General features: G+C 39.2%; 1 protein-coding gene and 1 pseudogene across 2 annotated transcripts in view; both read left to right on the plus strand.

Moving 5' to 3' along the window:
• Positions 1 to 23,648, plus strand: part of OCA2 (OCA2 melanosomal transmembrane protein) — a gene marked incomplete at both ends in the record, with an annotated part of 280,886 nt that overhangs the window by 128,587 nt on the left and 128,651 nt on the right. The gene's annotated exons all lie outside the window — the stretch shown is intronic.
• LOC308418523 (large ribosomal subunit protein uL23-like) lies at positions 14,354 to 14,819 on the plus strand (annotated as a pseudogene). Its single transcript has one exon. The product of its transcript is annotated as a large ribosomal subunit protein uL23-like (transcript).

Here is a 23,648-nt window from a genome sequence, read left to right on the forward strand (position 1 = left end):
AGCAATTAGGGAGCCAACCTGATTATATTGACTTAGTTGCCTTGACATGAGGGAAGGGCTATTATATCTCAATTTCTTCTCATGTCTACTCATTGTACTAACCAGACAGTTTCTGCACATAAGCATGAGACGGGGACAATGTGCCTTTCATGTCTATCCAACAGTGCATATGCATGTAGAAATGAATTGTCTTCATATTAATAAGTCAGGATATAATTTTGTAAAATTTAATTATATGGATTTGTTTTTGGACTTTTCTAGCAATAATAAGGACATAACATGTTTTCCCTTTGGGATGGAAAAAATTAAGTGATTTAATTAGTGGCTGAAATTAATCTAAAAAACAGTTTGGCAAAGATTATTTCTCTTAATTAAAGATAATTCTGAATAGTTGTGGGTTAGCTATTAATCAAGAGGCACTTCTGGTATAGAAGCCAACAGGATAGTTTTCTGACTGTAGTAGAGTAAAATACTTTTGCCTCAGTTTCCATACTGTTACTCAAGTCTCATTAGGACATTTTAGTCTATTTATTGATACTTTAATCTTCTGAATACTTTTTATCAATAGCAGAAATGGAATTTTCTATTACAATGTTTCAGAGTCAGACTAAACATTGTATGAGTTACCATTTTTTCAGGAAGTTCAGCTTGAATAGGCAAACATGGGAACTGAGCAACATTCAAGTGTAACTTTAAGGAAGTGGGTTCTGGTGCTTCCAGTCTAGCACAGGGAGGGTTCGAGGGAGGCCACCTCTCACTCTGATAGCATCTTAGCACCAGGCAGTGTTCACTGGGTTGAGGATTTTCACTGGTAACTGAAAATGGCCTGCAGTTGTTTTCCTATATTACAAAGAATGACCAGAGTTCCCTTTCCACAGCTCTGGCTTCAAATCAGAATTCAAATTGATTCTTTGCCCCCATTCTAGATTTTTATGGGTTCACTTTCCCTTTCTGCCCTTTAAACTTGAGTTCTTTAGAGCATATTCTGGAGCTAATCACTGCAATGTCTTGTTCTTGTAGCTTGGAAACACCCCACTCTGAAGTACGGGGGATCAGAATAACTATAATTTTTTTGGGAAATGTTTATATCCACAAAATTATGTGCACTGATGCTTACTAAGGTCCATTCACAACGTTGGCTGAATGGGGATTGTATATTTTTCATGTTCTTTTTGTTGAATTCCTCCGAAATGAGGAGCCTTCCTTTGCCTTAACTTGTTTGTGTTGTTTACTGCGTTTTGAGTCCACTCCATTGCCCTCTTGTTGCTCTGTTGTTCTACGCTCTCATTCCTATTGCTGGAGAGTAGGACTTCAGAGAGGACCTAGGTGCGGGTGTGCTAGCTCCAACATGCTTGTTGCTGACTTCGGGCTTATAGCCCTAATCTCCTATAAGTCTCTCAATAAATATATCCAGAGGTTTGCAAAACTTCCCAGTGCACAGACGTTTGTGTTTCTGTGTTGAGTCTGATGGGGCTCATGGTCCTTCAGATTTCAGCCAATCACCTCAAGGTCTGACCTCAGGACTGCTACCTCATGCTTCTGTGTAAAACAGACCCATTTCCTCTATCAAAATTTCCCTGTACAGGCTTTTTGTTTTCTAATGTTTCTAAGTATAATTACTTTCTCTGTGTTTTTAAGTATGGTTGTGTTATGTGTTTATAATGCTGGTGGGGTGGGGCATTTTTGAAGTAAACCTGTACAAAATAATTACATAGAAAGAATCACTTCTTCCTCATGCATACTACAATGGTCACTTCCTTCATCTTTTTCATGTTTCCCATGTCTTCTTGTAAATGGCTCATACTTCTAGTATATCCCTCCTGTATCTTTTATACAAATAAACCAACATTGATATGTTTTATAAAAGTCCCCTTTTTATTACATGAAAGGTCACTGGCATATACAACTTTTCACATTCTACCTTTTGAAAGCATAACAACTGTCTAAGAAGTCATATCTAGTCAGTTTACCTAACTCTTAACCCTTTCACAGCTGTATAGCCTGATACACAGTGAATATGTCATTGAGCTTCTATCTTATATAGAGGCACTTAGGTTGTTTCCAGTGTTTTATAAGGATAGAACCAGTTGCCACGAGTGTCTTTGGTTTTGGAGGTATGTGTATTCATTATGGCTTCTTAGAAGTCAGACTGTTGGCTTATAAACAAGACCATGCTTAATTAGATATCACCAGGCTTCCCTCCATAACGTACTATGAGAAAATTAAGCCATTTCCTCACTGCTTCCAATTATGTGCAACTTCATGTTTTTTTCTTTTGTCAGCTAGTAATAAGCAGTATATATTAGCAATGTTTCCATTTGTATTTCCTGTTAAATTTTCTTATTTTGAAATTAATTGTGTGCCTGTGTGCACATTTGGGTGTGTAAGTACAGGGGCCAATGTAGGACAGAGGTGTTGGATCTTCTGGAGCTGGAGTTACAGGCAGTTGTGAGATGCTGTGGAAGGCAATAAGGATGAAACTCAGTTTTCTCTACAGGAGCAGGAAGTACTCTTAATCCTGGACACAGCTCCAGCCCCTCAGCTTGTGTTTCTTTACTGAGTGACTTGGCATATTTTTCATGAGAACCATTTTCATACTCTTTTGGTAATGTATACTTGTATCAATTTTCCCATTTTTTTTCTTTTCCAGAGGATCTTGATTTTTCTCCTAGGCTGGCCTAGAACTGAATTCTTTCTGCCTCAGCCTCCACATACTGTAGATGTGATCCCCACAGATATCTAATTTCCCATTTTCTATTGAGTTTTGAGTTTTTGTTACATGATTTTAAAAGTTTGTCATTTATTAAGAGTCATAGCTTTTAAGCTTTGATATATGCTGCAATTATTTTCTCTGAGCTTGACAGTTGTGTTGTGACTTTGTGTAGGTCTTGTTATTTATTTTTCGTCATGCAAATTTCAAACCCATTAATTTTTCAAATTTATGAATTATGCATGTGGACATTTATTTGTATTTGGAAATATTTTATGTACACCCAGACTAAAAGAAATTATCCGTTGTTTAGAGGTTATCATTCTTATTCCTAAGTCTCTGACTCATTTAGAATTCTTGTTTTGCTTGGATCCAGTTTTATTTTATTTTCAAATGAGTTCTCTATTGTCTCAGAAGCACTCACAAAACAGGACACTTTTATTAGGGAGATCTAGATGCCACTTCTAGATCTCCCTGCTATGTGCTGACTTTCCAGGTCAGGTAGGTGCAAGCTGTCATCTCTCTATCTGTCCCATGGTCTACTTATCTGCACATGTACTGTGCAAACCTGTGTGAAGATTTTACTTTCCTTTTAATGTCTAGTGGGATTAGTTATCTCACAGTAACCAACCTCATTGGGGAATTTTGCTTTCTTCTTCTTTTTAGTATCAACTTATCATAATACAACAAAATAGTTTGCATGTATTCTTGTTACAATTGCACCACATGTAGGAATTAATGTAAAGCATTAATTTGTTGTATTTGTTGATGTATTTGTTGATTTATCCAGTCTAAGAACAGGATGAATGAGTCTTTTTGTCTATTTTCAAGTCTGTATCTATGTTCTCAAGAATGCCTTAAGATTGTATAGTGTTCTGTTCAATGTGTAGATCTCCCTGTTATGTGCTGTATTGTGTTTTAAGATTGTGTTGTATTCTGTTCAATGTGTTCCAAAACACACTTTGTTTATATCATACACATTGTTCTTTACCAGCACATTCTCTCTATATGTGTTTTTATGTGTGTATGTATGTGTATATGTATGCATGCATGCATATATGTATGTGTGTGTATAAAGACCCTTGTCTTTTTCCCTGTCATATTGAAATTGAGCCTATGGCTTCATACTAATAATCAAGTCCTCTCTCACCCAGCTACCTAAGCTAGAACATAGATTTAAAAATTAGATTATATATTAGTTACTTTGTTGTTGCTGTGACCAAATATGTATTAAAAAACAACAAACTTCCATGACAATAATTCAGAGTAAATAAGCCCTTTTGAAAAAGAAGGAATAAGAGGATAGCAAGGAAAGATTGGACCAACGCAATACTGAACCTCTGCAAGTCAAATACAAACCCTGTAGCTCTCAGTGTAGCATCTGGGACACTTGGTCGCAGAATCCAGGTTCTAATGGGTGTGGATAACCCTGAACTGCCACTTCTATTGTCTATAGTGGATGACACACACTATTTTCATGGGCTTCCTTCAGTTGGTGCCGGTAGCTTTTCTCAGCTTGTGTATTTCTGACATCTACAATCTTCTGAGGTATTTGGTACACCTTCCTAGCTTCACATGCAGCCTCTTCTGGATCTCCATGCAGGAAATTTAACACTCCTACACGTGGTCTGCTTTCTACAGCCATTGAGAGCCCTAGTGCTAACCTATCACTCTTACTTTGTGTATCTATTAAAAAGTCACTAATGGATAATGCAGAGTTTGCTGTCAACTTGAGATGTAACTTGGTGCCTTTGGGTCACAGTTGCAGAAGCCTCTAGGTGCCTACAAGGGTGGACCTGGGGAACCCCCACCCCAACCCCAACTCCCAGGCAGCAGACACACAGTTAGACATCTCAGAGGCATTATCTTTCCAGGTTCTCCTTTTCAAATGAATTTGATTATCATCATCTAAAGTTCCTGATGCACAGATTTCAAATCACAGCCACTTCCTGTTGTCACCAGGTCAGTTGCAGCCCGTACATTTTTGTGCAGAGTGGAACTTGGGCCATGCTCTTTTCTCCGCCACACTACATGTCACTGCTCCACATTCTGTTCTCTTACAGACTGACTGTAATGCTGTTTTGAAATTTCTTTTGTCAATAACTTAGTCCATTTCTTTTGAATTCAGTCTCACTGAAGTTTTTAGGACACAGTCAGATTCGTAATATGCATGGCCACAAAACCAGATTCTCATAGTCTTTTTTGTCCTCTGAAACCTCTTGAGCTTGGCTTTCTATCTGTGTACCTACTGGCATTTGCTTTTTCACACTTGCACCATAATAAACATAGGACATCTTTAGGATTATCTCTAATCTTTTCCATCTTCTTCCCTCATATTAGTTAAAAGGGCCTGGGATTTACACATGTCCACAACAAACATGATCAGGTTTATCACAGCAATTACCCTACTTTTCTGCATCAGTTTCCTGTCTTCCTTTTATTGGTACTTGAACCAATAATTGACAAGAAGCAATTTAAGAGAGGAAGGATTATGTGGCTCACACTTTGAAGGACATAGCCCATTCTGGTAGGAATGGCATGGTGGTAGGAACTTGGGACAGCTTATCATATAGTGTCTGCAGTCAGAAAGCAGAGAGAGATGAGTCATGGTATTCATTAAGCTTTCTCCTTTTTTCTTCCTTTTTATTCATTCTGGGTCCCCAGCCAATGAGATGCTGCAATCCATGCTCAGGGTATGTCTTCCCTGCTCAATTCTTCTTGTCTGGAAAAATCTCTCAAAGATACTCAGAGAAGTCGGCTTTCTAGGTGAATTTGAATTCAGACACATTGGCAACAAAAAGTAACTATCAAAGTGTGTGTGTGTGTGTGTGTGTGTGCGCGCGCATGTGATGTTCTTAATGTCTCTTGTTGAATATTGATTTATACCAGAGATACATGGTCAAACTGAGAAGCCTAAAACTGCAGTTTGTGGGATTGTCTGCTTGCTGAGAGCTTCTTAGCTGGCTGGCACCTGGAACTCAAGTTTAAGAAGTGTTCTTTTCTTTCTGTAACAGGTACAAGTGCCAAGACTGTGCAATTAAATCTATGCTAAAAATCCAAATTTCTCCTGGAAGTCTGGAATTTTTAAAAATATATTTAGCAAAGAGTGACCCCAATGAAAACTTAAAGTCTCCTTCGGTGTCTCTGATAGAAACATCATACAAATGCTGTTATATTCCTGTCACCCTGTTCCTGGTGAAGGGGCTGAGGTAGCAGAATAAACTCCATTTTGTTCTTAAGACTTAGGGAGGCAGGGCCCCTCCTGTGAGTTCTGAGAAAAACTCCAAATGTCCCTGGCAGTTGCAAAATAGACAGAGCAGCTGCAGCTGGCTGATAACAACAGAGTGGGCTAAGTCTTTCCTAAGTCAAGGTGCTCCTTTCTGGTGTATCCTTTCTGGTAAACCCTCCAGTGGTTTAACCAGGTGTTGTTAAACAATTAGCTGAAAGACCAACATTGCTTTCCCTCTTATGTAATGCCAAGCCTTGGAAACCACTGCTTGCATTTTTTTCTTTATAAACCTCTTTCACTTAAACCTGGGGGTTCACTCCCCTTCCTGTTCCATCAGGAAGATTGGTGCCCCAGGTTCGAGCTATAATAAAGATCCTCATGTGTTTACATCAGAATTGTGGGCCCTGGTGGTCTCTTTGGGGTTTTTAAAATTTGGGCACAACACTGGGTTCTTTTGTGATCTGGAGGCCATTCTTTCTACACCATTATACTACATGTTAGTCAAGTGAACAACTATACATCAATCCCATGCATTCTAGCAAATCTCCAAATGTGATTCTCTGGAGGAAATGCTTTTAGTATTAGCTTATTGAACAAGACACTGACATTGGAGATGTTCTATTTCTTTTATCATATTAAGAAAATATATTACAGTTTATATTTCTGAGTACTTTAGTTATTAATGGATATTGAATTTTGTAACGATTGATTTTTTCTTTCAGAATTCATAATAATACATTTATCTTAGATCAATTAATAAAATTTAAGCCATTAATTAATGTATTATTATTATTGAAATAACTTTTAATTTTAGAATAAATCATTTTTGCCTTGAAACATTCTTTTCATTTTTTAAAAAAAGTTTATAGTAGATTTCCCATTTGCCCTATTTGTCCTTTGCCTTATAGAAGCTCTTCAGTTTCATGAGGTCTCATTTATCAATTCTTGATTTTAGCCCCCGAGCCATTGGAGTTCTGTCTAGGAAATCTGTCCCCATCTCCATGCCAATGAGTTTGAAGCTCTTTACCACTTTCTTTTTCGATTAGATTCAATGTATCTGGTTTTATGTTGAGGTTCTTGATACACATAGACTTGAACTTTGCACAAGGTGACAAATATGAATATGTTTCTATTTTTCTACACAGACTGCCAGTTAGACCAGTACCATTTATTGAAGATGCTTTCTTTTATCCATTGTACATTTTGACTTCTTTGTCAAAGATCAAGTGTTTATAAGTGTGGTTTTATTTCTGGGCATTCACTTATATTTTCCATTGATCAACCTGTCTATCTCTGTACCAATATTATGCAGTTTCTTCACTAACTCCACATCTGATAGAAGGCTAATATTCAAAATATATAAAGAACATAAGAAGCTAATTTCCAAAATAATCAAACAACCCAGCCAAAAAATGGAGTATGGAACTAAACTGAGAATTTACAACAGAATTATCTCGAATGGTTGAGAAGCTCATAAAGAAATGTTCAAAGTCCTTAGTCATCAGGGAAATGCAATTTAAAATGACCCCAAGATTCCATGTTATACCAACCAGAATGGCTAAGATAAAAACTCAGGTGACAGCACATGCTGGCAGGGATGTGGAGAAAGAGAAACACCCCATCATTCCTGGTAGGATTGAAAACTGGAACAACCACTTGGGAAATCTATCTGGAGGTTTCTCGGAAAATTGGAAATAGATCTACCTGAAGACCCAGCTATATCACTCTTAGGTATATAACCAAAAGATGCCCCACCATGCCACAGGGGCACATGCTCTACTATGTTCATAGTGGCTTTATTTGTGATAGCTAGAAGTTGGAAACAACCCAGATGTCTCACAATGGAAGAATGGGTACAGAAAATGTGGTTCATTTACACAGCAAAATACTACTCAGCTATTAAGAACAAGGACATCTTGAGTTTTGTAGGCAAATGAATGGAACTAGAAAATATTATCCAATATTATCCTAAGTGAGGTAACTCAGACCCAAAAGGACATGAATGGTATGTACTGACTAATAAGTAGATATTTAGCCAAAAAAAAAAAAAAAAAAAAAAAAAAAAAAAAAAAAAACCTAGGATACAATTCACAGAGCTTGTACCCCAATTTCCTTATGTAGGCAATATCAGGAGGTCAAATCAGTACCTTCCAATTTTTCTAGGAAGGTCAGTTCACTAATCCAACAGCCCTGTCAGAGTTCAAACTCTTCTACCTATCCTTTTACCCTTTTTATTATACATATATATTCCAATTCCCCCCAGCAATATTTTTGAATCAAACTTTCTATTATCAGAGATCCTCCCATCCCCCTGTATGAACTCTCTCACCATTGTTCACTAATCTGGTAGATCCAGCTCTTTCTTCCTGATCTTGTGCTTCGTATTTTCTATGGGCATCCCTATCCTTAGTAACCCAACCCAGTATTCCTTTTTCCTTGGGGTCTTCAATGCTCTTAACTACTAAACCTTCAGGTTTCTTAAAAACATTTTCTGCTTCAAATATTTACAGGTACAGCTTAATCATTGTGAGTTGGCTAAACTTTCCCAGAGAACAAGTAGCAGCATGCATTAGCAACCATGGCCTACTTGACAGCTAGTGCTTCCAACACTTTATTGAAAGTGGACTTCGTGCTCTGATCATTAAATTTAATGGAATTATTTTGACTTTTTCTTTATTTAGAATAATGTTGGCTGTAAGTTTGTCATATATCACCATTAATATGTTGACATTTTCTCCAGCCCTATTGTCTCTAGTACTTTTATCATGAAGACATGTTGGATTTTGTCAAAACTTTTTTTCTGCTTGTAATGAGATGATCATGCAATTTTTGTCTTTATCTATATGATTTATTATATTTATTGACTTATGTATGTTGAACCATTCCTATTTTCCAGGATAAAGCCAACTTGATCTTGGTAGATGATCTTGATGTGTGTCTGTATTCAGAATTCCAGTGATTTTCTTTTTTTTTACATCTATGCTCATCAAGGAGATTATGTCTGTCTGTCTGTCTGTCTGTCTGCCTGCCTGCCTGTCTGTCTGTCTAACTGATAAAGTTTGTTCAGACAACAAGGAGGGACCATACATCTGTGAAAAAACCTCTTTGGCCTGGGAAGGAATATTTTGTAACCTTATCAGTGACTAGTGCATTCCTTCCTGTTGTTATGAGCTGGCCACAGCTGTTATGTCTCTTTTCGACTGCTGGGAATGCTTGGTTGTTTTTCCCATAGCTCAAAGATGGGGGGGCCTTATCACTTCAAGGACATTTTCTACTTTCTCCAAAGACAGGAGAGCTGCACCAGAGGGGGCAGGGTACTGGCATTAAACTCAGCAGTGGAAACTGCGCCTTGGAGAGTGATGGCTGATTTTTGTCTCCTTACTGGTTGTAGTTCTTCCTTGAAAGTCTGGTAGAATTTTGCTCTGAGCCCATGTGGGCTTCCTAGCTAGAAGGCTTTTCATTCCTGTTTCAGTGTTCATTCCTCCTAGTTATAGGTTTGCTTAGGTTGTTGGTCTCTTTCTTGATTAACTTTGGATAGTTTGGTTAATCAAAAATTTGTACATTTTTTAAAGATCTTCCGAACTTAAGGAAATACAGATTTTTTAAAAGTTTCTTTTTTAAGTTTTTGAATTTCTATGGTGTCTGTTATAATGTTTTTTTGCTCATTTCTGATTCTGTTAAGTTGGTTTATCTTTCTTTTTTCTTTTTTTAGTTAAACCAAAGAACTTTTACTGTTGTTATCTTTTAAAAACCTAGCTCTTAGATCCATTGATATATTTTTTTGGGAGGGTGGGGTATTGTTTTTGTTTGTTTGTTTGTATTAAATTAAGTAGTATTTAATTTATTTCCATCTACTTAATTTAGTTTGTTCTTGTTTTTTTTCCCAAAATTTTCAGGTTATTATTAAATAATTTATTTGTAATCTTTATGACTTTGCCTGAGATTTATAAGTTAATTTATTCTTTGATAATTTCATACATGTATATAATAGATTCTGGTCATACTTATTCCTTGATTTTCTTTTATCTTCCTCCTATCCACACAACCTGCCCCTCTTCTTCCTACTAAGTTCTAGGTGCACTTTTAAAATATAAACTTTCCACTTAGTACCACTTTTTCATGTGTTCTCAAGTTTTCTTATGTTTTATCTTCATTTTCATTTAGTTCTAAAGATATTTTGATTTTATTTTTTAACCCATTCATTATCCAGTAATGATTTGTTTGATCTCTATGAGTTTGTGTATTTACTAGAGATTTGTATGTTGTCAGTTTTATGTTTTATTGCATAAAAATCAGGATAAAATATATGAATATATTTCAAATTTGCTGTATTTTGTGTGTTGGGGGGGTTGGGGATGTGATCTATTTTAGAAGAGATCCCATGTATATCCTTTGGTGTTTTGGTAGAATCTTCTGTAGATTATCAATAAATGGTTGGGACCCTTGGAAATTCCAGGGTTAGCCTAGCAACAATCTGCATGAGCAAAAAAGAAATCTGGTTCAGTAAGATTCAGTAGCATGTGCTGGTTCAATCTTCTAGAGTATGACACTACGCAATTTATCTTAAGCATATTGAAACACAGCATAATTTTGAAAAAAGTTTCCTGGTGATAATTAATTCTACCCTGTCAGTACACAAAACTTAAATTATGTTTATGTGGAAACTGTTTACAAAGTAAAAATGGCCTTTTACATAAAGATGAGTTCTATTGACACAGAAACAGTGTTCAAGGTTAGGGTCTCTCGAGAATCAGTGAAGCAATTACAAAAAGTATGTGGTTGTCAGGAGTGAGTGGCCTGACTCTGCAGATAGTACAGAGGTTCCCTAAGCTGTGGTAAAGTACAAGATCTCTCCTAAGGATGGGTTTGACTGACTGAGAAACAATGCTAACAATAAAAGTTTAGGGAGAAAGTGTCTTGGATAAACATCTTAGTCTGGGGGATTCAGATGTAGTCTGGCCTTACAGATAACACAGGCTACTAGGGAATAAAGACATCTATTACCAGCTTTCCAGGTAGAAAGAAGGTACATCTCTTCCACTGAGAACTCTTGGTGTTTAGCATTTCTATTTTCCTTAGTGCTTATCTGTGAGAACAAGGACTTTTTGTCCTCTATAATTATGTCCATTTGATAAGATATCATTTAATTCTTAGGTTTATTGGTTTTTTTTTTTTTTTGTTCAGATGACCTGTCTTTTTGAAACTGCTGAATATTGTTGGGTTTGTGTTAATTTGTGTCTTTAATTCTAGAAATTGGAGTTAGTTGTTTTAGGCTCTGTTGGCTCTAATCTGATTGCTTATATAGAGAAGGAGCCACATGGAAGATAAATGGTTGGATATTCATTCCTGTGAGGGCTGTTTAACTGATATCCTCAGGTTCTATCTGGCCCACTGGCTGCTTCCCTGTTGCCCTGTTTTATGTTGTTAATTTTGAAAGTCTAATGGCAATGGGATTCTGTTTTTATAGAAGCCTATAGTTTTGTTTACTTCTTCTAAGTCTTAATACTTTTACTTGAGCATGTGTCCAATATTGTAGCTCAGTAATAGTGCCATTCCTCCACTCCATTTTCTTTTCACTCGGCTCCCATAAGTGTATTTTGATAATTTCATTTTCTTGGTTGTTTTAAAATCTTCCTTCAGTGACCAAAATTATGTTTTCATTTATTTTTGTTTTCCCCTGGGTATCGTGTGTGTGTGTGTGTGTGTGTGTGTGTGTGACTTTAAAACAGGTTTTGAATTTCAAATTCAAGAATACTTAGCTTACTCTGAAGTGTGAGAACAAGTGCCCTCTTCCTCTGCCTCATGGTTGGAGGTGGAGAGTCCTTTCCTCATTTGATAAGCATAAAGTTTCACTTCAGGATTATTTACTCGTGGCTCCATATGGCTCATGTCACTGTCCCTTTAATGCAGCTGGGCCCCATGTTTCTGAAGGATTCCAGTTTGTGGATACACTCTTCTCAGCTCAGCACTATCGTTTTTGCCTTTTACTTGTAAGGTCCATTTTAATCATCCCTTCTTCATGTTTCTTGACCTCTGGAGTATAAAGGAGCATTTCTGTCCTCTTATCTCTTTTTCTTTTGAAAAAATTTTATGCAGTATATTCTGATCACTCCCCAAAAGTTTTCCTAATCCTTGTTACCTCCCCACCCCCTAAATCCATGCTTTCTTTCTCTTTCTTAAACTAATACCTGAAATCTATAGAGAACTAAAAACCTTAAGCCCCATTCTCAAATAAATAATCCAGTCAGTAACTGAACAAACAAAATGAATGGACATATGGCAAGAAATACATGAGAAAAATTTTACTATACTAGCCATTATATGAAAATCTAATGAAATACGACATTACCTTTTACTTCACTCTAGCCAGAGTAGTTACTTTGAAAACAAAACCAGAAGGCTGGGACATTGACACTGTTGGCAAAGACCTTGTTCTGCAAGCATGAGGACCTAAGTTCAACCCTCATAGCCCATTAAAAAATGAGAAGGCAGATAGCACTAGAGAGGCAGAGAAAGGCAGCTCCCTGGACTCTCTGGACAGTCAGCCTGGCCTACTTGGTGAATTTCAGACCAATGCAAGGTCTGAAAAACCTAAGCCAGCATCATAGTTGTACATCCCTGCTTGTTATAGCACCATTCAAAGAGTCCCGGGTTTGGAGTCAGTTTAGATATTTATCAATAAATGAATGGGATATAAAGTCTCTCTCTCTCTCTCTCTCTCTCTCTCTCTCTCTCTCTCTCTCTCTCTCTCTCTCTCTCACACACACACACACACACTAGTGAAAATATAAAGGGCACTACTTGGAAAGCCAATGGAACGAAAGAGAGTAATGGGCAGTTCACACAGCTTTAGTACATTGTAGACTGGAATGAAAATGCTGTTAATAAAGTCCATGTCTCTGTACAGTGAGCATACAATTAGAAGAAGTTAGGGGACTAGAGAAAAGAGTTCAAGGGTGCTCTACGCTGCTATGTACTGCAGCCTTCCTTTCCCTTTCTGCTCTTCCCACCCCTTTCTGCAGTTGTGAGATATTTTCCCTTAGGTGTGTGGGTATACAGGAGTGCATTCTGATTGTCTCTACTCCACCACCTGTTTTATAGTCATAATGCCATCTATCTTCATAGTATAAGAAATGATACACATAAAATTACGTGCATCTTAGTGTAAATTCTAAGTGATTCAGAGCTATGGGAGTATCTCTGAATGTAGGTTTTTTCTCAGCTCTGTTGTATTTATATTGGTGGGGGTGGCTAGGGTACTGGTGCTCAATGGCCACCAAAGCCATGCTGATACAGAGGGCTTTTTGGTTCTGTCTCATAAATTCAAAAAATGAAATTCATAGACTACAAAAGGCAGGGTGTACAAAGAAATATTTTATTACCAGGAGATTAAAGGAGCAAAAGAAAGCAGAGCTCATAACAGAAAGAGGGGCCCCAGGAATGAATACCATTGTGCCACATGTCTTTTTAGTTAATACAGTTTCAGTGCATGGGTTGAGTGGGATGAGCTATGTTCCAGATGTCAGGAGATCCCAACCTCGGTTCCAGAAAGGGTAAAGAGATAAGGAAAGATCCCACTCCACCCCATCCTTTTCTGGATTCTCTAGTCTCAGGCCAAGATGGCTTATTGATTTAGACACTTCTAAGATTTTTGGCCTTTAACAATAGGAAGAGGCGAGAGGGATTCCCAAGTGCATTCATTCCTGGCTTTTGGGAAAAACTGGAAGTCAATTTTCCCTGTCCTCATCAAACAGAATACTTAAGGAAGACTGTAATTCATGATTAATAAAAGCTGCTTTGGTTCATGATTCTGGAAGCCAGAAGTTAAAACTAGAAATGTCTGTGAATGGTGGAGACCATGTAGCTTTGCTGTACAGTGGTCATGAGGGACTGGAAGGGCTTTTTCAGTCCCACACCCTCCAGGAGGGAGTGCTTCAACCTTATCTGGGCAGCCCCTGGAAAGTAGGGGAAGAACCTTGATATATGACCCAGGAAGGCAACATTAACAACATTTTCTGGGGAAAAGTGTCTTATCTGGACAGCCCTGGAATAGAGGGCATAGGTCCTGAGAAGCAACCCATATTAGCAGCAGCCAGTTGATTTAAAAGTCAACTAAACCAATCAACGCTTGTATGCCTGGTCACCATCGCTGTAGCCCACCATTACTAAGTGTATAAAAACTATACTGACAGAGGTCGCAGGGTTGCCTCTCCTTTGGATGTAAGCCACCCCAGTGCACTGGACTAATAAACCTCTTGCTTTTGCATTAATCCCTGATCTCTCATCTCATTCATGGGAGTCTCAAATAGATAAGACTCAATTTGGGTCTTACAATCAAGCACAGAGTGTAGGAGGAAGCAAAACTGGGGCAAACCCACTGTCTTAAAAATGACATTAGTTGGCTTTTCTCCAAGATGGCACCAAAAGTGAAGAAGGAAGCTCTTGCCCCTCCCAAAGCTGAAGCCAAAGCAAAGGTTTTGAAAGCTAAGAAGGCAGCGTTGAAAGGCGTCCACAGTCACAAAAAGAAGATCTGAACATCACCCACTTTTTGGTGGCCCAAGACTCTGCGGCACTGGAGGCAGCCAAAATATCCTCGAAACAGTGCCTGCAGAAACAAGCCTGATCACCATGCTATTATCAAATTCCCACTGACTATTGAGTCAGTCATGAAAAAAAATAGAGGACAACAACACTCTTGTGTTCATTGTGGATGTCAAGGCCAACAAACACCAGATCAAACAGGCTTTGAAGAAACTCTATGACATTGATGTGGCCAAAGTCAATACCCTGATAAGGCCTGATTGAGAGAAGAAGGCATATGTTTGCTTGACTCTTGATTATGATGCTCTAGATGTTGTGAACAAGATTGGGATCATCTAAACTGAGTCCAGATGGCTAATTCTAAATATATACCTTTTTTGTAACCATAAAAAAATGATATTAGTTCAGTCTGAGTATAGAGGGAGCACCAGCAACCTAAGTGCTTCCCATAGGGCCCACCTACCAACACTGCTTCCTGCTGTAAACACTGAGCACATGAACTGTGGGGGACATGTTTAAACCATAGCCGAAAAGCTCTCTGTAGGTTTTGCTCTTCTTCTCTTCTTGTTTTCTTAACTTTTGGAGAGGAAATAGGAAATAGGGGCAGAGCTCATTGTCTTTTCTAGGAGCTGATGGTTGAGCCGCTTCAGTATCCTCATCTCACCACACTCACACCCTCTGTGACCTCCAAAGTTCCCAGAAATGTCCTTACTACAGCAAGACTGCATCCTAGAGCAGAAACATCTTTTTCTGTGTCGACTCTTTAAGCTTCTTCTGTTCCCATGTGTTTGAAGGGCTCCCCTCTCTGTCCTGACAGCACCAATCAGTACACTTGTATCTTTTCTTCTGGGGCATCTCATCTCCATCAAAGACCACGCCTGCTGCCTTTGCTGTCTACATGGTTCTGCAACACATGGTCTTGCATTTGTTCTCCTGATGGCTCAGTCCTGGAGATGTAATGACATGGGGTTCTTAGTCTCTTTGACAAAACGAATTTGAGAATGAACTTAAATGGAACCCCAAGAACAACTTAGTTACAGTTGAAAAGAAAGACCTGAAGGCAGACAAGCTGAAAACACCAGCAGCTTGCCCCAGGAGGGGGATGTAAGAGCAAAGGAAAGGAACCATGCTGTCAAAGCTAGGAATGGAGGTCAGACACAAGGCAGACAAGTAGCAACATGGAGGGGAAAGAGAAAAAGAAAAGAAAGTACAAAATGTTGGGGGTAAATATTCTGTACAGAAAACATGCTTACAATGTAGCTGAAGATAGTAGTGTCTGGCATCAATGTGAGAAGAGCCCTTTGGTCCAGGGAGGGCATGTTTTCCCAGTGTAAGGGAATGCCAAGGCACTGGGGTAGAGAGGGGGATTAGGAGAGAGAGCGCCTTTGTGAAGACAAGTGGAAGTGTAGGAGGGTGGATAGGAGTAGGTGGAGAAGGGGATACGACTTTGAATGTAAATACAGAGAGTATCTAATATAAAATACGTAAAAAATGAGAACATGCATAGAATGGAGATAGACATAAAAGATAAAAGTTAAACTTTTCTGAAGAAAATTGCTCACTTAAAAACTACAGGTCTATAGCCTGACACTTGGCTGCCCTGGAGCTGAGCAAGCTCCTGCAACTAGGGGCAGGGATTTTAGGAAGAAAAAAAAGTACACTATCTCTTTAAATGATTACTTATTCTGCTCATAGCATGGTTCATGGACAACCACCAATCCAAGAGGATGACTTGGCCCAACTGGAGTGTTGGGTCTCCATCTAGGGTCAAGATTCTTTTATTTTTATTGCAAGTTTTTCTTACTCTAACATTTCTACATTTGAAGAGGAACCAGCTAGCAAATAAGAGCTCCCAAACACTTTGGTATCTTTGGTTACCAAGAGGGTCAAAGACATTTTTAGCTTTTATCCAATTTTGCTTTGGGGTCATTTTTATCCTAAACTACCTAGCCAGGCCAATTCCTACCCCCCTGTCCCCAGGTTGAACAAGTTCAGGATCCCCTGACCTAACAAGTTTATGTCCTTCAAGACTTTGTGCCCCATGGGGCTTAGGGCTTGACTCTGAGATACTGAGGTACACAGAGAGGCAAGGATTTTTAACATGTCTGAATGTACCATGTTAAATTTTAATGTCTTTCTTGCTAATGGCCACCAAACTACACTCATAATTTTTAAAGACTATTCTTGTTAGAGGCTGAGACCAATTTCTAGTGTACGGAAGAATTGCTGTGTTCCATGTTGTTCTATTGAGGAAAAGAAAAGTTTTACAAGGGCTTATCACATGAAATATTCATCTAGACTCCTTCTCAAACAAGAAGAAATGTTCTTATATGCAAGAAGCTCTCTGCTAACATTAAAGATTTATTTGGAATAACAAGAGAAGAGGGCACAGTGGTGAGAAACAAATGCAAATAGAATCCTGACCTGAACTTCCAGGCTGTGCTCACCTCAGCCACTACACAGGCTTCCCTTGTCCATCCTTGTTGGCTCCTATAAGGGCAGAATGGCAGTGAGGGGCAGGAGGGCTGAGTTCTTGAGGGAATCCATTTTGGTTTTTTTGGTGTTGTTTTGTTCTTATAGAGATTCTTTTCTCAGTAATGCAAAGTGCCTCTTGCAGAGCAGACAGGACTGGTGATTATCTGAATCTGCTTTAGTCTCCCAGTAGAGTTTTCAGAACCTCCCTTTGTAACCAGGACCAGTCTGGGAAGTTTATGGAAAGCTGGGTCACCATTCAAACTGCAAGACAGTAGCTGGTGAACAAAAGGAGAAAGAAGCAACTGACTCCTAAGACCTCAGTGCTTGCACAGGGTTTGGGGTACAGAGTGGTTGCTGTGTGGTCCCTGACCAGTGGTAAGAAGCATGGTGTTTATAAAAAGTGAGGCTCTTTGTAGAATTCTGCCTTTCAGTTACCATATCAGCTTAGTTACTCAGTTCAGACAGTCTGGCTTCAAAGTGCAGGAAGGGGCAGGATAGGAGAGCAGCCATTGGTAGGAGCTCTCCCTGGGTATGTTATTGGTGTAGAGATGCCTGCCCCCTTTTCTCATTTGACTTTTCCTTGCTTAGAAGCCACCAAAGATTGCCCTGGTCACAATGTGCCCTCTGTTCAGATGAACCCAGAGGGCAGCTGTAAGTCTGTGCACACACACACACACACACACACACACAAAACCACTTCCACCTTTCAGAAGAAGCAAAGGGAAAAAGGACAACAGTTTTAGTAAGTTGTCTGGGAATTGGTGGGTATGTCTGCACAGCCATTTATTTAAATGAATTGCTTATACAGAGAAGCACTAATGTCTTCAGGGATCTACACACCCAACTTCTGGACTAATGGAGGAAATTTTGGTGAGCCATGGATGGCGCACCTGTATTAAGGCTTTCGAGGATGCCTGGAAGAGGTCTGACAATCCTCCCTTGCCTTGGCCCTTCTAGCTTTTAACACCTGCACTTTATTGGGATTTATTTCTATAGGAGCTTTCCCTAAGATGGTGCAGAGAAAGAACAAAGGCACCAGCTTTCTTAAAATTCATTCATTTATATTTCAATTTGGGAAAAAGAAAAGCATTCAAAAATAAAATTATTCAAGTGATAGTTATGGTCTGAATAAGTTCCATTTAATATAATCCTCCAAGCATGATAATCTGTTGAGTAAATCAAATCAGTGACACACTGTTACATTCTACAGTTATGAAATCATCTAAACTACATAGAAAAAAGAGCTCCATGTGCTTTAATTTCCCTTAGAATCTGCTTTTTGCTAAAACATAGGGGAAAAAAACCCAGGCTTTTCTTTTCTGAGTTCCAAATTTGTCAATATTTGTCTTAGTCAGGGTTTTTATTCCTGCACAAAATATCATGAAAGCAAGAAGCAAGTTGGGGAGGAAAGGGTTTACTCAGCTTACACTTCCACATTGCTGTTCATCACCAAAGGAAGTCAGGACTGGAACTCAAGCAGGTCAGGAAGCAGGAGCTGATGCAGAGGCCATGGAGGGATGTCACTTCCTGGCTTGCTTCCTTTGGCTTGCTCAGCCTGCTTTCTTATAGAACCCAGGTCTACCAGCCCAGGGATGGCACCATCTACAATGGTCTGGGCCCTCCCCCCTTGATCACTAGTTGAGAAAATGCCTTACAGCTGGATCTCATGGAGGCATTTCCTCAGCTGAGGCTCCTTTTTCTGTGATAACTCCAGCTTGTGTCAAGTTGACACAAAACCAGCAAGTACAATATTTTATGCCTGGAAGCCATTAATTGGGCTTCTCCTACTTCTGTGAAGTCCTCAAAGGATCCTAGCTAAGGTGCAGAAAGCAGGAGAAACTCCACCCTCTCCAGAGGGAAGGATTTCTGACAGAAGTGAGAAAATAGGGATTATTTAATGGAATCTTTTCCTTTTAATACTGAAACTTGGAGGTCAAACAGAGTAAGACTGGCCCTGCAACCCCAGAGCTTTCTTGGCTCTGGTACTTGCCACGGAACCCTGCTCTACATTGAATTGAGGGTGTGGCTCATTGGGCAGAGCCTATTGATAGCCCTAGCATCCCAGGGTTGGCTTCCCTTACATAGAAGGAAAGCAGAACACATCAGCTCTATCCTGCTGTGTTCCTTGAGTCTCTAGTCTGGGATTCAGATGACTGTTCACATATGACATCATCTGCCCCTTCACTTCAGGGCTGGTTACCCAGAGTGGCTTACTTGGTTTGTAACCCAGGTCAGCTCCAACCCTGTCATCCTGGCGGTGGCACTGGGGCTATGTAATTACAAAAAAGATGTTAAAAAAGTGTTTATAACATTCAGAAACTTAAAAGACTGATTTTCAGAATTTTAACTTTAACAAATTAGAAAATTCAGACAAATAACCCATAATTAAATATCAATGATAACATTTTTTCACATTATGGTATATAGATTTCCTGTGCTGTGCATGGTAAGGAAAATCAAAACCAAATTAAAATCATATATGCATACGATTTTATAATAAAATTTTCTCCAATGGTATCCTTCAATATTATTCCAATGACTCTCCAAGTGACTGTATGACTATCCTGAAAGTGTTTACACTATTGATTGTTTGGGTGGACCATGGGCATCTTTCCCCCTTTCCTTGTTATTTAAATTATTTCCCTTTTTCCTCTCTTTATAGAGCTCTGCAGAGAGAGAGAGAGAGAGAGAGAGAGAGAGAGAGAGAGAGAGAGAGAGAGAGACAGAGAGAGACAGAAATAGACAGAGACATAGAGAAGCAGAGAGACAGACAGAGAGAAAATATGTGTGTGTGTGTGTGTGTGTGTGTGTGTGTGTGTGTGTGTATGTGTGTGTGTGTGTGTGTGTGTGTGTTTGGTGTGTGTGGGGTGATAGAGACTAAATTCAGAATCTAGGGCTCTATGCATGCTCAGCAAAAGTTTAACCACTGAGCTAATTTCCAGATATGGATGGCTCATTTTGACCCCCCTTGCTAGATGGTTTCAGCAGGAAAAAAAAAAACAACAAACAAACAAACAAACACCAAGACCTTATGTATCTGAAGTCAGAGTTTGGAAGGAACATGGGTATACTGAGTTGTCCAGATGATTGCACAGAAGTCATAGCCATGGAGGCTGGTACATTCCAGGCTTGAATGGGAACTGTACTTGTGAAGCTACCCTGCCTTACATAGTGGAGAAAGCTGCCCTGAAAAACTACAGCCTGCCTGGTAGGGGCCATGTCTACCTTCCCACTCTCACCTGGTTTGTCCTGCCAATGTCTCCCATGCTCATCTGGCTCCCTGAACACAAGACAACTTGACTGACCCAGGTAAAGAAGCTGGGGAAAAACTAGACTGGGGTCAGGACTGAGTGACACATATAAGATATTCAAGACTAGGCCACCACATGTGCCTCCCTTTTCAGGAGAAAGTTACTTGTCTCCAACACAAGAGTCATATAAATCCTGTCAAATGGTATTTGATATCAAGATAGTTATGCCCAGAACCTAAAATGTTTGGTCTCCATATTGTCCTAGCCCATTGTTTGCTGATATAGCAAAATAGATGAATAATTTATAAAGAATAAAAGTTTATTTAGCACACATTTCTGGGAGCTGCAAGGCCAAGAGCACGTTTCTGACATCTGTGAGGAAGTTCTTACTACATTGCGACATGGCCGAGCATCACATAGTAAGACAGATCCTGCACGCTAGTTTGAGTCACTCTTGTTCTTTAACCCAGCTGTTAATGCCATCATGAGGGCCCAGTTCTCATCAGCTCAGCCCTAAGACTCACCTCCAAGTTCACACAACATTTGAATTTGGTTTCCAGCACATGGACAGTAGGGAAGATGTTCCAAGTGTGAACTGCACAGGGAGTGAAGCAGGCGAAGGGAGGGGTGGTAAGGCTCTCCAGCCCTGGGAGTTGGGCTCAGCTTCTAAAGTAGCTGTCAAGTCTGAACTGTTAATAGACTTTCTTCTCTAATGCCATTTGCCTTTTATCTTAGCCAGCCTTCTGCTCCCCTCAATTCCGAGATGAGCCAGCCAGTCACTGTCAGACCTAAAATCTTACTGAAGTGCAGAGACATCTGTGGGTCAGGACTGCTGTGATGTTTTAGACAGTTCTCTTGCTTCTAAGTAGAAGCAGGAAAAACCCATTTGATAACAGACATTGTCAGCTCCAGATCAAGTGACCATAGGTGTGTGGTTTCATTTCTGGGTCTTCAATTCTATTCTATCGATCTTCCTGCCTGTCTGTGTACCAATACCATGTGGTTTTTTAAATCATGATTGATCCATATTACAGCTTGAGGCTGGGGATAGTGATTCCCCCATAAGTTTTTTTATTGTTGAGAATGGTTTTTGTTATCCTGGGTTTTTTGTTTTTCCAAATGAATTTGTAAATTGCTTTTTCTATAAGAATTGACATAGAATTTTGATGGATATTGCAATGAATCTGTAGATTGCTTTTGGCAAGATGGCCATTTTTACTATGTTGATGCTTCCAAACCATGAGCATGGGAAATCTTTCCACCTTCTGAGATCTTCTTCAATTTCCTTCTTCAGAGACTTGAAGTTCTTGTCATACAGATCTCTCACTTGCTTGGTTAGAGTCACAACAAGGTATTTTATATTATTTGTAACTATTGTGAAGGGTGTAGTTTCCCTAATTTCTTTCTCAGCCTTTTTATCCTTTTTGAAGAGGAAGGCTACCGATTTATTTTAGTTAATTTTATATACAGCCACTTTGCTGAAGTTGTTTATCAGCTATAGGAGTTCTCTGGTGGAATTTTTGGGGTCACTTATGTATATTACCATATCATCTACAAAAAAAGTAATATTTTGACTTTTTCCTTTCCAATTTGTATCCCTATGACTTCCTTTTGCTCTCTGATTGCACTGGCCAGGACTTCCAGCACTATATTGAATAGGTAGGGGGAGAGAGGGCAGCCTTGCCTAGTCCCTGATTTTAGTGGGATTGCTTCAAATTGTCACCATTTAGTTTGATGTTGGCTACTGGTTTGCTGTATATTGCTTTTGCTATGTTTAAGTGTAGATCTTGAATTCCTGATCTTTTCAAGAATTTTAACATGAAAGGTGTTTAATTTTGTCAAATACTTTCTCAGCATCTAATTAGATGATCATGTGGTATTTTTCTTTTGAGTTTGTTTATATAGTAGATTACATTCATGAATTTCTATATATTGAATCATCCCTGCATCCCTGGGATAAGGCCTACTTGATCATGGTGAATGATTGTTTTGATATTGTCTTAGTCAGGGTTTCTATTCCTTCACAAAATATCATGACCAAGAAGCAAGTTGGGGAGGGAAGGATTTTTTTAAGCTTACAGTTCTACATTGCTGTTTATCACCAAAAGAAGCCAGGACTGGAACTCAAGCAGGTCAGGAAGCAGGAGCTGATGCAGATGAATGGAGGGGTGTTACTTCCTGGCTTGCTTCCTCTGGCTTGCTCAGCATGCTTTCTTATAGAACTGAGGTCTACCTGTGCAGGGATGGCACCACCCACAATGGGCTGGGTCCTTTCTGCTTTCTCTAGTTGAGAAAATATCTTATAGCTGGATCTCATGGAGGCATTTCCTCAACTGAGGCTCCTTTCTCTGTGATAACTCCAGCTGTGTCAAGTTGACACAAAACCAGTCAGTCCATTTGACCCCTTGTCAACTTGACACACAAACACAACATTATTAATCCTCAACCCTTACTTTCTTATTCATCCTCAAGATCTAAATAACCTTAAGGGTCCCACAGTCTTTACAAAATTTTACATATTAAAATTACAATCATTTAAAAATATCTAGTCTCTTTTAAAAATCAAAGTCTTTTTTTACAATTTAAAGTCTTTAACTGTGGGCTCCACTTCTTCCTTCATGAAGGAAAAATATCAGGGCACAGTCACAATCAAAAGCGAAATCAAGTTCTAAGCATCCAATGTCTGTGATCCACTCATGGACTTCTGGGATACTTCAAGGGCTTAGGTCACTTCTCCCTTTGTAGTTTACAAGTTGTCCTCTAGGGTCCAGTTTCCTGTTCTCTACTACTGCTGGTGTTCTTGGTGGTCATCTCACAGCACTGGCATCTTCAAAACAGTGCAGTCCTGGGGCATCAACTGCAACTGAGGCTGCACCTTAATCAATGGCCTTCCATGGCCTCTCAGTGCCAAGCCTCAGCTGCTCTTCATGACCCCTTCATTCCTTGAAAACCAGTACCACCTGGCTGACTCTTACATATTAACAAGTGCAGCCACAGCATGAGGTACAACCTTGGCTGTCTCTGGAACACAGCTTATTTGTGCTCTCAGGAAACACTTTCCAGAAGATTTCACTTCAATGATGCTGGTCTCTTCTTAATCACCACTAATTTCTTAGGTCCAGATGACTAGCATCAATATTCCCAGTAATGCAAGGGTTTTGCACTGTTCTTAACATTAATTCACCAGAATTTAAGCGCTAGAAGACCAGTTTTGAACCCTAGCACTCCTCACTTGTACTATGCAGTACAAGCTGCATAGTAAGCACTCAATAAACCTTTACAAAGAGAGAACCACATGGATGGGACTGAGCAATATGAGATGCATAATTATGCATCTGTAAAAATATGCATTTTTGTTAATCAACACTGTGCCTAGTGATGTAATAGTCATTTGCTGTGTGGATAGTGGCTCTCAGAAACAGTAAGCCAAGAAGGCTTCTTG

Source organism: Micromys minutus (genome assembly GCF_963924665.1).
Source record: "Micromys minutus genome assembly, chromosome: 3".
In the NCBI taxonomy this organism is placed as follows: domain Eukaryota; kingdom Metazoa; phylum Chordata; class Mammalia; order Rodentia; family Muridae; genus Micromys; species Micromys minutus.